The 13,546-nt window shown below is 34.9% G+C and overlaps 1 protein-coding gene across 2 annotated transcripts in view; it reads left to right on the top strand.

Annotated features, from left to right (window-relative positions):
• LOC106874937 (NAD(P)H-hydrate epimerase) overlaps positions 1-13,546 on the top strand; it is an 871,776-nt gene that overhangs the window by 333,350 nt on the left and 524,880 nt on the right. Inside the window, exon 1 of one of the 2 annotated variants that reach the window (XM_052974457.1) lies at positions 2,066-2,157. The exons of the other annotated variant lie outside the window; for it this stretch is intronic. The gene's annotated coding sequence lies outside the window, so the exon portion shown is untranslated. Of the gene's footprint in view, positions 1-2,065; positions 2,158-13,546 lie in introns of those variants that run through there. 2 annotated transcript variants of the gene reach the window in all.

Below are 13,546 nucleotides of genomic sequence, written 5' to 3'. Positions count from 1 at the left end.
TATATATATATATATATATATATATATAGATATAGATATAGATATATAATTTGAATGGAGGCAATAAAAGTGGAAAACTAGAAGAACATGATCTATCATCCAACAGAATATTCACTATATATGTGTATTTTCTTTGACATTATATATTGAATACACATATATATTGAATATTCTGCTGGATGATAGATAATGTTCTTCTGGTTTTCCACTTGTATTTCCTCCATTGAAATTATAAATTGTGAACATAGCTCAATTTGAGCACGCCAATTCTGGCTTGTTTCTAAGTATTGTTAATGTTAACATTCTCTATATAAAATAGTTTATACACACACACACACACACACACACACACACACACACACATATATATATATATATATATATATATGAGACCAAAGTGTATGTACGCCGCTATATTTTATATATAAAAAATACAAAAATGGGGCAAGAATGCAAAACATTCAGACAGACGATACAAAGAAAACAAGGACAGGTCATTCAGAGTTTTCTTTCCTCAGTCGAGTTCCAGATTATCTTTGCAATTTCGGCTGGTTATGATAATGAAGATGATACATATATGTGTATACATGCAAGCAGGGAGAAAGCAAAGACTGAAGACTTTCAGATAATGAATTTTTCAGTATAAATATATAGGTGCAGGAGTGGCTGTGTGGTAAGTAGCTTGCTTACCAACCACATGGTTCCGGGTTCAGTCCCACTGCGTGGCACCTTGGGCAAGTGTCTTCTACTATAGCCCTGGTTTGACCAAAGCCTTGTGAGTGGATCTGGTAGACGGAAGGTGGTGGTGGTGGCACTACCGTCGTCATCTTTGTCTGTTAGTTGCATATAACATACTGTGGTATTTCTGTGATAATGTCAATATGAGAGATTTTTTTTTGCTTTTGTTTTCAAAGGATTCTATACTTAATAATTTAATTTGACCTTTTGATTTTTTTAGCGCTTGTAATACTTCCACATTGTAACTTTTTATAACCCAAGTTCAGCTGGGAATATTTATGATCATTTGTCATTTGAATCTTGACCAAAGAGAATAAACATTTCTTACTACGCAGGTTTTACATTGGTTGTAGTTCTTGCTTAACCCCCAGTGCAGTCTTAATCGAGAAGACTTATGATTGAATGCATTTGAACTGTCACTATCTTTACTTGTAAGCTTATACTGAACTCATAGCCAGATTTACAGGAGCTGGAGAGGACAAAAGGGGAAATGGCCTTGGGCATCCCAGATATTGAGGGCTCTCTACTATATACACAGAACTCACACCTCCTGATCCCAACATTCTTGTGTGAAGAGGCCTTCTATCAATATAAAAACATATATGAAGAGATGGTGAAAAGTTTTTGGTTTTGGGTAAAAAAAATACAGATAGATCAGTTAATTATGATTGTATTCAATATATTCCCCTCTCAGATTCACACACTTATTGCAGCAGTCCATCAGTTTTTCAAAGCCCAGTAAAAGAACTTGGAAGGTTGGACTTCCGATCAGGCCTTTTGCAATACCATCAAAGCCAGGAGCTTTTCAGCACCCCCCTCGTATATTGACTTCTTTAAAAAATGTATCAGATTCTCTTTTATGATAATTAACCACTGTTTTCTTTGTGTTAATGATACCAATTTATCCAATCAAAAAGCAGCTAGCTACCCAGTCCCAAAAGCAACTAAAATTTCTTGGGGAATATTGAATTAAACAGAGAAAATAATTAAAAAAAAACAAGGCAAAAGAGAAAAAAAGGAAAAACACTCCTGAAAAAAATTCAGTACTATTTATTATTAATGTATGTGTATGTGTGGGTATATATATATATATATATATATATATATATATATATATATATATATATATATATATATATATGCACATACATTTATGTGCACGCACACACACACACAAATGTGTGTTTATGTATATGTATCCATATATAAAATGATAGATAGAAAGGAAGAGCAATAAAGAGATAGATAGAAAATAGTTGTCTCTTGTTCAAATTCTCTTGAGTCTTTCTTCTGTGAATGACCAAAGCAAGGACCTGGCAATGACAACTTGCAATTCAAGACACACAAACATGCATGCACACGTATTGCCATTCCTAAACTGCAGCGTCAAAACTTTTGTCTTATTTTATGAGAGAACAAGTAAGTACTTGTATATATATATATTGCAAAATTTGAATTTTTAATTTAGTTTTAATTATAGAATTACATCTCACAACAGTTAAAACAGATTTCTATTTAGTTTTGGAATTATTACATATATGTACAAATTTCTTTTTCATGAAACCAAATCTTTTCTTTTTTTTTTTTTCTCCTCTATAATTTCCTCATTTTGTACTATTCTACTTTATCAAGCACTTGAATTACTATACTATACTGGAAACTGGAAAGATATTTCTCCAAACTTCTATGTTTTTTAGGGATTAGTTTTCAACACTCTCAACCATCCCAGACAGGGATGATCTTTTAATGAAGTTGAATAACACTAGAATTTTTTTTATCCTATCCTTTTGATGATTTGAGAAGTCCAGTTTCTAATTCTATAATTATATTTATACAAATTACAGTTTTTGTAGTGGTTGTGTTTGTAGAGACCCAAGTATTTTAGTTCGCCATAGGGCCTATAAAGCTCTTAAGATAGCCCTGTTTGTATTTCTTATTTTGCTACTTCCAATAATACTAGGAGTCATTGCGGAAATTGCACTGTTACTTGGAAAACAAATAGATTGATCAATAATTCTATCTTAGATCTCAATTTCACTTTTGTCTATCAAAATAGCATCTCCTGAGACATTAATCTGAATTAATTTTGGGGGTTGGGAACATTTTATTGGTGAAGGTGTTCTCTTGAAATGATGATTCATTGTTATGAAGAGTTGATTATAGGGATACATAAGTAAAACAATGAAATTGAAAGCCAACAATAATGGGGAATGTATACAAAGAAAAGCGTAGTTTTCCTGATTTATAATAGATATCATATTTTCACTGATGCTACATTAATACGGTAACTAAATGATGCTACTGAAAAATAGAGATGAATCTATAACAACACCTACTGCTATGTATTAACTTATTCATTTTGGTCATTCCGGGTAGACAAGTTATTTTTGTATACTCCCCATTATTAAGGTTTTTTTAATTATCTTCATTGATGCTTCAATTATGTTTCTAACACAAAAGATCACTCTAATTTTTCAAATACACTTCATTAAGTTTTTAATTTGATTGTCTTCTGTTAATATTTTTCAATGTATTAGAATTTGGTGTTCATTTTTTTTTTTTTAGAAAATATTTCAAATTGTTTGTCAGTGTAATATAATATGTTCTCAGTGTAATATAATATGTTGTTATTTCTGTGTTATTGTTTAAAATGAAATATAAATTTAGCTGATGTTGTTGTTTATCATATCATTTCCACATCTGCACAAATTTTCATGAATGATAGTTATTTGGTACCTGACACTGTTGCTGGTGCTTTTCTGCAACATTAGATTTCACTTTCACTTTCACTAATCAGCTTCTTTCAGATTGTCTATGTTCACTAGTTCGCAGCTATCACTGTCAAACATTAGTTAACTCAGTGGATGTTTACAACCATAAATTCTTGATCCTAAATGGATGTAGATAAAACAAAAAAAAAAACAGTAGGCGCAGGAGTGGCTGTATGGGTGTGGTAAGTAGCTTGCTTACCAACCACATGGTTCCAGGTTCAGTCCCACTGCGTGGCACCTTGGGCAAGTGTCTTCTACTATAGCCTCGGGCCAACCAAAGCCTTGTGAGTGGATTTGGTAGATGGAAACTGAAAGAAGCCCGTCATATATATGTATATATATATAATAAAATTTCTCTGCTTTGCTCCCTGACAATAAATTACGTACTATCTTGTTGTTTTGGGCCTATGTTCAATGATGTTCCATGAATGGTCTGTTTGTATTCCTGAAAAGCTGTGAGTTAATAGCTAAGCATAATGTTAAAGACATTTATTATTGTCATATCTGTTTCAAAAATAATCTTCAAAAATCTTTTGAATCTTTAATGAAAATTTTGCCTAGATGTTTAACTGTCAACTTGGCTAGCACTAAAGTGTGCATTAGTAACGGATGTTATAAAATATGTGTAATTAGAGACGTAGATCTATGAAAAGAAGTGAGTTGGAAATAACTGAATACTGTATACGTGATGCCTGTACTAAATAAATAAATGATATAGTAATATCTCTGAGTATTTGAAAAACAAACACTGTTTTAAGCACACAAACTATATGAAACAATTGTAGTCATTGGTTTGCTAGATGCAGCCGATAACTTCTGTAACTAATTTAATACTAGAGGTAGTTTTAGAGAGAGCTCAATATTCGAAGTAAAAATGGAATGGAAGACAGAAATTCAAGGGATGAAAGCAACAGTATTTTTCCTGTCTTGCATGGAACAGACCATGTGAAGCATGTGTAAAGAGTGTGAGCCTTCTTTACATGCCACTGGCACAGGAGCCAGTCAGGCGGCCCTGGCATTGATCATGTTCAGATAAGGCTTTTTACGTGCCACCGGCATGGGATCCAGTCAGGCAGCATTGGCATCGACCACGTTTAGATGGTGCTTTTTACATGCCACTGGGACAGGAGTCAGCCAGGTGGTCCTGGCATCGACCACATTTGGATGGTGCTTTTTATGTGCCACTAGCATGGGAGCCAGTCAGGGGGCACTAGCCACAGCTACGATTTTGGTTTTACTTGACTCAACAGGTTTTCTCAAGCATATCATATCACCTGACTCATCAAGGGTACTTTTAAATGGGCCGGACATGCAACCCTGGCATGTAGATGTAACATTAATTTACTGGAGAAATAGAAAACAGTTTAGTTGAGATAGTAAATGGAATTTTTGACTATCAGTTGTTGAATGTAAAGGAGTTGTATGTGCTGGTATTGAATATGTAGTGTGAATTAATGTCTCATGCTTGATGATAATGCAAAATGTAGCAATAATGGAAGGTACCAGGGATGAAGAAAGGTTAAATAAAGCACAAGGCGCAGGAGTGGCTGTGTGGTAAGTAGTTTGTTTACCAACCACATGGTTCCGGGTTCAGTCCCACTGCATGGCACCATGGACATGTGTCTTCTGCTATAGCCTCGGGCCAACCAAAGCCTTGTGAGTGGATTTGGTAGACAGAAATTGAGAGAAGCCCGTCATATATATGTATATATGTCTGAGTGTGTTTGTGTCTGTGTTTGTCTCCCCAAACATCGCTTGACAACTGATGCGGTGTGTTTATGTCACCGTAACTTAGCAGTTCGGCAAAAGAGACCAATAGAGTAAGTACTAGGCTTACAAAGAATAAGTCACGGGGTTGATTTGCTTGACTAAAGGCAGTGCTCCAGCATGGCCACAGTCAAATGACTGTAACAAGTAGAAGAGAGGTTGAACTGGTGAAAGTCGGGTATTTCAGATTGGATGATACTTGACGAAGAGAACTGACAGTAGGCTGTTTTTCAACCCCATTCATCTGAAACCAACATCATCATCGTCGTTTAACGTCCGCTTTCCATGCTAGCATGGGTTGGACGATTTGACTGAGGACTGGTGAAACCAGATGGCAACACCAGGCTCCAATCTGATTTGGCAGAGTTTCTACAGCTGGATGCCCTTCCTAACGCCAACCACTCAGAGTGTAGTGAGTGCTTTTACGTGTCACCCGCACGCAGGCCAGTCAGGCGGTACTGGCAACGGCCACGCTCAAAATGGTGTATTTTATGTGCCATCTGCACAAGAGCCAGTCCAAGGTAACAATAGATTAACTCAAAATTTCAATGGCTTTCTAATTTTGACAGCTACCCACTCCTCTCTCAAGCTTTTAACCTGCTTACTTCTCAGTTTCTGGTAAAAAAAAAAATTTAAAAAAATTAAATTAAAAAAGGAAAAAAGATTTCCACTCTTGACTGTCACTCGTTGTATTTGAATTATATACTACAAATGTCACTACTTATTGTTCCATGCAGAAAGGTCAAAGGAAAGTTTGGAGTAGACTCTAGACATGGTCACTTGACCTGCCAAAAATAGCACACCTCTCTCAAAAAGGCATACCTCTCTCAAAAAGTCACACCTCTCTCAGATCACATTCCATCATCTTAATAAAAAATAGGACACGCTAGATAATGTAGTTCTTGAATGTTTGTGGTTGTATATGTCTTTGACAATAAGTTTATTTGATCAGGGTTGCCTTGGCGAAACAACAATGGCAAAAAATCTTGCTAAAATCACTTCCCATCATCTTTAAAAAAAAAAAGCCTGGAAGGACACAGTCGACAATGTATTCATAGCTACTTCAAACAGATGGAATGGTCATGGTTGCAACGACTTCGATCATAGATTTCTTGGTACAAAGTTAATGTAAGAAAAGTGAAACAATAATAGGAGATATACCTCATTGAGATCAAATCCCATCTAAAAAAGGAAAAAAAGAAAAAAAGGGATACATTAAATTATTAAATAATAAAGCCCAAGTTACTTACAAGAGTGGGTGTATGAGGGCATGCTGAGAAATTCCTGGTTTTTGGTAAAAGAAAACACAGGATGATCAGTTAATTAGGAATATATTTAACATATTCCCCTCCCAGATTCACACACTTATTGCAGCAGTCCTTCAGTTTTCCTAAGTCCTGAAAAAGATCTTGAAAGGTTGGACCGCCAACCAGGCCTTTAACAATACCGTTAAGACCAGGAACTTTTCAGCACCCTCTTGATATTTTACCTGAATATCTAGGTGGGAGTTGACCTGTTGATCTGACAGGGTAGGGTTAGATAACACTTTTCCCCCCTATTCCTTTAATATCACAAAACCTATAATTGTCTTTGTAGTTATATTTTGACATTCATGCTGTTAATCTCTTGGCCCTATAACTAGTACCTTACCCAATGTAAGATGATCGTTAAGTGAAAGATCAAGTGACTGTTAAGTTAGTAAACATAAGATATGCATAGTTTTGGGCAGCAATGTAAAATCTGTGGATGCCTTCTGCAACCTACTCATCTATTAATCTAGTCAATAAGCCATGTAAATGACAAGGTAACAAATGCAGCTATCAGATACATTCATCAAATCTCTACAGAAAATTATAGGGTGAGTTGCTAAAAATTCAAGGAATGGGTTTGAAGTGTGTTTATATAAGTAGATATGCTCACCTGCATGCATCACATGTACTCATACATCACATGCCTACACACACACACACACACACACACACACACACACACACACAGAGGCAGACGATTGTAAATGAGCATATATGAAAGTGAACGTAAGCAATATACACATGTAAACATGCAAAACAGATCATTGTGTGTATGTACATATAAACATACTTGCATTCTGTCTGTGTATATGTACACGGTGGTGATGATGATGACGACGACATATATGTATATACATGTATAAAAATGCGTACATAGACACAGGCATGGCTGTGTGGTAAGAAGCTTGATTCCCAACCACATAGTTCCAGGTTCAGTCCCACGTGTCTTCTTCTATAACTTTATGAGTGGATTTGGTTGGTTGAAATTGAAAGAAACCTTTTGCATATATATATATATATATATATATATATATATATATATATATATCCTTCTCTCTCTCTCTCAGAGAGGCAAAAGCACCTACACACACATGTACGCATGCAGCAGTAACTTCTGCCTACCAAGTTCAATTACAAAGCTTTGGTCAGCCTGGGGCTATAGCAGAAGACACTTGCTGAAAGTGCCACGTGATGGGACTGAGCCCAAGACCATGTTGCTGGGAACAAGCTTCCTAACCACACAGCCATGCCCGCACCATGTACGTATATATAACACACATGCACACACATATTTATGTGTGTTTGCTTGCGTGTGTATGTGTGTCTATATGTAAAACAGAGATATGTATATGCTCACACACATGCATACACATAAACACACATCTACCTCACTGTTGAAATATATTTCAAAGGAAGTTGAAATATTTGAATTACTGTCTGTAATTAGAGACAAACATGAAGTTGTTTTGGAGGGCTCTTTTTATCATTAGTCTCAATATTTGAAACAAGAAAAGAAGTCCTGATCTACTTGAGATTTGGGCAAATGACTTTGAAATACTTTGCCCCAAACCAATAGACTAGACTGAAATGATGTTTGCTTTGAGTGTCATTATTGAATATATCAGGCTGAGTAAAAAGTAAGCAACGTTTTGAAACATGAAATTCATCACAATATATTTCAACAATGCAGAGATTTTATTCATCAAAGTAAGTATCATTACAATCAGCACATTTTTGCCATCCAGTTACAAGTTTGTTTATTCCAGTAAAATAAAAATCTGGAGTTCTGGAGCTGATGAACTCATTGAATGCACTTTCAGCATCGGTTTGATTTTTGAACTCCTTCTCTCACAGGAAACCATCAAGGTGCTTGAAAAAGTGGTAGTCGGTAGGAGAAAGGTCTGAGGAATAAGCTGGGTGGGGAAGAACTTTGAGGCAAGTCCCTCAACTTCTGGATCATTATTAGTGAAACGTGTGGTCAAGCATTGTCATGAAGAATAATTGGCCCTCTTCTGTTGACCAGTCTGGGACGGAGGAGTAACAAATTTTCATTCATTTTGGCAATTTCATGACAATATATATATACTCATTTTTTATTCTTTTTTTTTTTAGTCTTTTTACTTGTTTCAGTCATTTGATTGGTGCTTAATTTATCGACTCCAAAACGATGAAAGGCAAAGTCCACCTCGGCGGAATTTGAAGCCTGACATCACCCTGACATCTGGCCACCTAACTCCCCAGACTGCGACCCCTTGATTACTACATGTGGGGCACAGTTGAGCGAGAGACCAACAAATCAACCCCAGGACTTATTCTTTGTAAGCCTAGTACTTATTCTGAACCGCTAAGTTACGGGGACGTAAACACACCAGCATCGGTTGTCAAGCAATATTGGGGGGGGACAAATACAGACACACACACACACACAAACACACATATATATATACATATATACGATGGGCTTCTTTCAGTTTCTGTCTACCAAATCCACTCACAAGGCTTTGGTAGGCCCAAGGCTATAGTAGAAGACACTTCCCCAAAGTGCCATGCTGTGGGACTGAACCCGGAACCATGTGGTTGGTAAGCAAGCTACTTACCACACAGCCACTCCTGCGCCTATATATATATATATATATATATATATATACACACAAACATACACGTAATATATATATATATATATATATATATATATATATATATATAATGTATATACACAAACATACACGTATATATATATATATATAAATATAAGCCTTCATATGTATAATATGGTTTTATTTTCTAGCATCCTCACATTTATAACCATCATTACATTTCATTACGGCATTGCTCTATGCTTGAATTCATTTCATGTTTACTGAGCGCTTTGCTTAGATCCTTTGCATGAAAAAACAATTATCATTATATTAGCAAGATATTTGTTTCCCATCATTGCTAACACACACACATACAGACATACACAAATTCATTTGAAATTTTGTGATTCGCTCCTGTTGCATCCTAGTTTCTCAAGATACTGTTGTGTGTAATCCTCGAGGCAGTATTTCTTTTGATGATAGCAGCTAATAGATAAGTAAATGGATTTTGTTTCAGTAAATTATTGAAGTATTTATTTATCTAGTTTATATATGTTTCTTTCATTGACTATCTATATATTCATTTATTTATTTATTGGTATCTGCAAATGAAGTGATGGCCATAGGTTGGTGCGTGGCATGGGCTTGTTAGTTGTGCTGGCATTGGAGTAAATGAAAGCAGTGATGGTGTTAAAGCAAGATAGTATTTTCCTGATTGGTTTCATTCATTAATTCTGGTGACATTAAAGGGATACAACATCTGTTAATTGTATTTCAAATCTTTCATCTCGCGTGATTTTTATATTTGTTGCTTTTTGTTTGGTTTTCATTTTTATCAACTTCATTACATGTATTTTACCTTTTTTTTTTTTTTCGTTATGTGTGTTATAGCTTTTATTAATTAATTTATTTGGTTATTATTTTTTGTCTCCAATGTCATTAGCGGAATATGTTATTGGGATTATGCTGGAGTTTGTCCCAATTTTTGATAACTGGGGAGAAATTGCACAGGGATGCCATATGCATAGAAAATAAACAGCTAAGCATGTACAAAAAAAAATAAAAGCATCTTAATGCATTCAGCAAAATAATTTTAATAAATTAAAGCTTCTTCTGTAGGATGGAAGGAAAGATTAAAAACATGTAACAAAAAAACAAAAAAAGCAAAATGTGGTTAAATCTGATCAGTCTGGAAGGGGCAATAACTATGAAGTGTCAGTGAATATTAAGAATTATGATCTAATTACAATTAACTGAGATGTTGAGTTGTCATTTTTACTCTCCTTGAATAATTGTAATTGTTTTAAGTATTAAATTAAGTATGTTAATTTGAATTAAGTTAATGTGTTAAGCATTTCAAAAACATCTCTCTCTCTTTCTCCCTCTCTCTATCCTCTCTTTCCTTCCCTCCCTCTCTGTCTCTTTTACTCTGTCTGTCTGTCAGTCTGTCTCTGTCTGTCTGTCTCTCTCCTGCTTTCCCTCTCTCTCCTCACCTTTCTCTCTCTGTCTTTCTCATTCTCTGTCTCTCTCTCTCTCATACTTGGTTTTAGCAGCTGAGAGTGAGGACTAATTCAAACACTGTTTTATCTTATATCTTTCACTTGTTTTACTCATTGGACTGTGGCCAAGCTGGGGCACTGCATGCAAAGATTCAGTCAAACAAATCAATACATGTACATGCACTGTGGAGTGTGATCCCTAGTGTGCTAATCAATATTGGTGTTGATGATGATGGTTTCTCATAGTCCAAGAAGAATGGTTCTACAGTTTTTTGCTGAACAACCTGCATAAATGGTTTGCTAATAGCGATTAAACGTACATCAAATTGTCTTTGCCTGAACAGGTGTGCAACACATCAGGTGTCAAAGTGATTGCAGAACATGAGATGAAGTGTTTTGCTCAAGAACACAAATCACCACTCAGTCCAGGAATTGAAACCACAATCATGTGATCATGGGTGCAACACCCTAACCTAGGCTGTGCAACCTCGACTGATTAGCATTACTATATGTAAATATCACACAGAACTTGGTTGGACTTTTATTTTGTAATTGTTTCAGTTCTTGAACTGTGGTCATGCTAGAGTACTACCTCAATAGTTTTACTCAAACAAATCAACACTCGTGCATATTTTTAAAGTGGTACTTATTCTATGAGAGCATAAACCTTGTCAAGCAGTGGTGGGGAACAAACACAAACAGGACACACACACATCCCGCAACTAATTCTACCTAATAGATCTTTGTTCTCATTTGGCATCAGCATTTCTCTTTTCCGCATTTCATTGTGGGGTAGGATACCCGTGGTTGAAATAATTAGAAACTGGCTTGGTGTGAATAGTTACTGAGTACATTTTTCTTAGCTTATATCTAAATTTTAGTGTCTACAAACTATACCTTTTACTGACATTTGAACTGCTAAACTTTTTTCTAATGAAACCCTTCTTATTGGTTTTCTGCATGTTTTAACATTTTTTCTTTTTGACATAGAAAATTCCTATAATTTTTTTTAAAGATTTCTTTTTTGCAATGGACTCTTTAAAAATTCTCTCAATTTACCATACAAATATAAAATAAGTTGATTTTACTTTGTGCATTAGAAATGAATCTGGGATGCCTGGAAAATGGTCTGAAGAGTTGTTCACTTTGGTGCATTTTTATGCCATTATACATTTGATTTGTATATGCACATATATCTGTATGTATGTATGCATAAACTGTATATGTGAAGTGTATATAATGTGTATGCACCTTTGAATCAGTTCAGTGTCAATGATGTAACAGAAATTGAATTATGAAATGGCTGTAACCATGTGGAAATAAATCTTATTTGTCTCTCACTTCTCCTGGACTGAAAATGATGATAATATATATATATATATATATATGGAGGTGAGCGTGTTTTATCTCCTTGACAACTTGATATTGTGTGTTAGCTGTAAATAAGTGTTACCTTCATGAGTGGTATCCTCCATTTTCCAGTCTTCCATGGAAACATGTCTGGCAATGGAGAAATATTACTTCGCCTAGAAACAGATGACAGTTGATGACAGAAAGTGCATCTGGCTGTAGAAAATCTACCTCCCTCAATATATTTCATGTGACCCATGCAACTAGTATGTAAATGCATACATTAAATGGGGATGATGAATTTAACTTTTTTTTTAATGACAAATACAAGATACTTTGTTATTCTCATCGGTTTTAATACAAAAAGGTGAAATATTACTAATAGCAATTTAACTTTGTATTAATTAATAATTTACACAAGTTTGATCAAATTACTATAAGACAATTTTTTTTTTTTATATTTTCATTATTGTATCAAATTGAACAAAATAAGTTTAAAATACCACATACACTGTTCTTGCCTGAGTATTTTACGAGTATTGTAAATAAAAAATATTTTACCATAACATCATACACACACACACACACACACACACATGCACAAACAAACAGTCATTGAATATCTTAAACAGGTTTCTCAGGATCTTAAAGAACCGTATTTAATGGCATAGAAGACATAGAAATACATTTAATGCACCCAAATTAGAGTAAAGTTTATCCAGGAAAACGTTTTTAGGGTTTTAAAGCTTATTAGAAGGCCAAGGTTAATTTTTGAGGCATTCCAAGGTTAATAGGTTGAAGCATTCAAAGGTATATAAGAGGTCCAAGATTAATCTCGAGACATTCCAAGGTTAATTTTTAAGGCATTCTTTTAATGCTATCAAATATGTTCTAATATTTAATATCTGATATGCGATATTATTTGATATCTGCTTATTACTAAATGAAACAATCTAATTTGGAAACAAGTTTAGCTTGGCAAAATGCTTAGTGGTATTTCATCTGTCGTTACGTTCTGAGTTCAAATTCCGCCAAGGTCGACTTTGCATTTCATCCTTTCAGGGTCGATTAAATAAGTACCAGTTAATCACTGGGGTCGATGTAATCAACTTAATACCCTTGTCTGTCCTTATTTGTCCCCTCTATGTTTAGCCCCCTATGGGCAATAAAGAAATAAATTTCTAACTTTATTCATATTTCAGTATGACATTATTTGAAAGCTGTTTATCACTGTAAATAGATAAAACTGTCATTAATCACAATGTTGCTTTAAAATAATTTAGTTGATAACAAAAGACCTTATTGACCAATCAATCCTTGAGTGCTCGGTTGTCTTGTTCTTTATTTATGAAGAGGCATGGCTGTATGGTAAGAAGCTTGCTTCCCAACCACATGGTTCTAGGTTCAGTCCCATTGCATGGCACCTTGGGCAGGTGTCTTCTACTATAGCCTTGGGCCAACCAAAGCCTTGTGAGTGGATTTGGCAGATGAAAACTGAGAGAAGCCTGTTGTGTGTTTATATATATATATAT

The sequence above is a fragment of the Octopus bimaculoides genome, chromosome 18, assembly GCF_001194135.2.
Source record: "Octopus bimaculoides isolate UCB-OBI-ISO-001 chromosome 18, ASM119413v2, whole genome shotgun sequence".
Classification (NCBI taxonomy): domain Eukaryota; kingdom Metazoa; phylum Mollusca; class Cephalopoda; order Octopoda; family Octopodidae; genus Octopus; species Octopus bimaculoides.
This window is presented reverse-complemented; position numbering and strand designations above follow the sequence as displayed.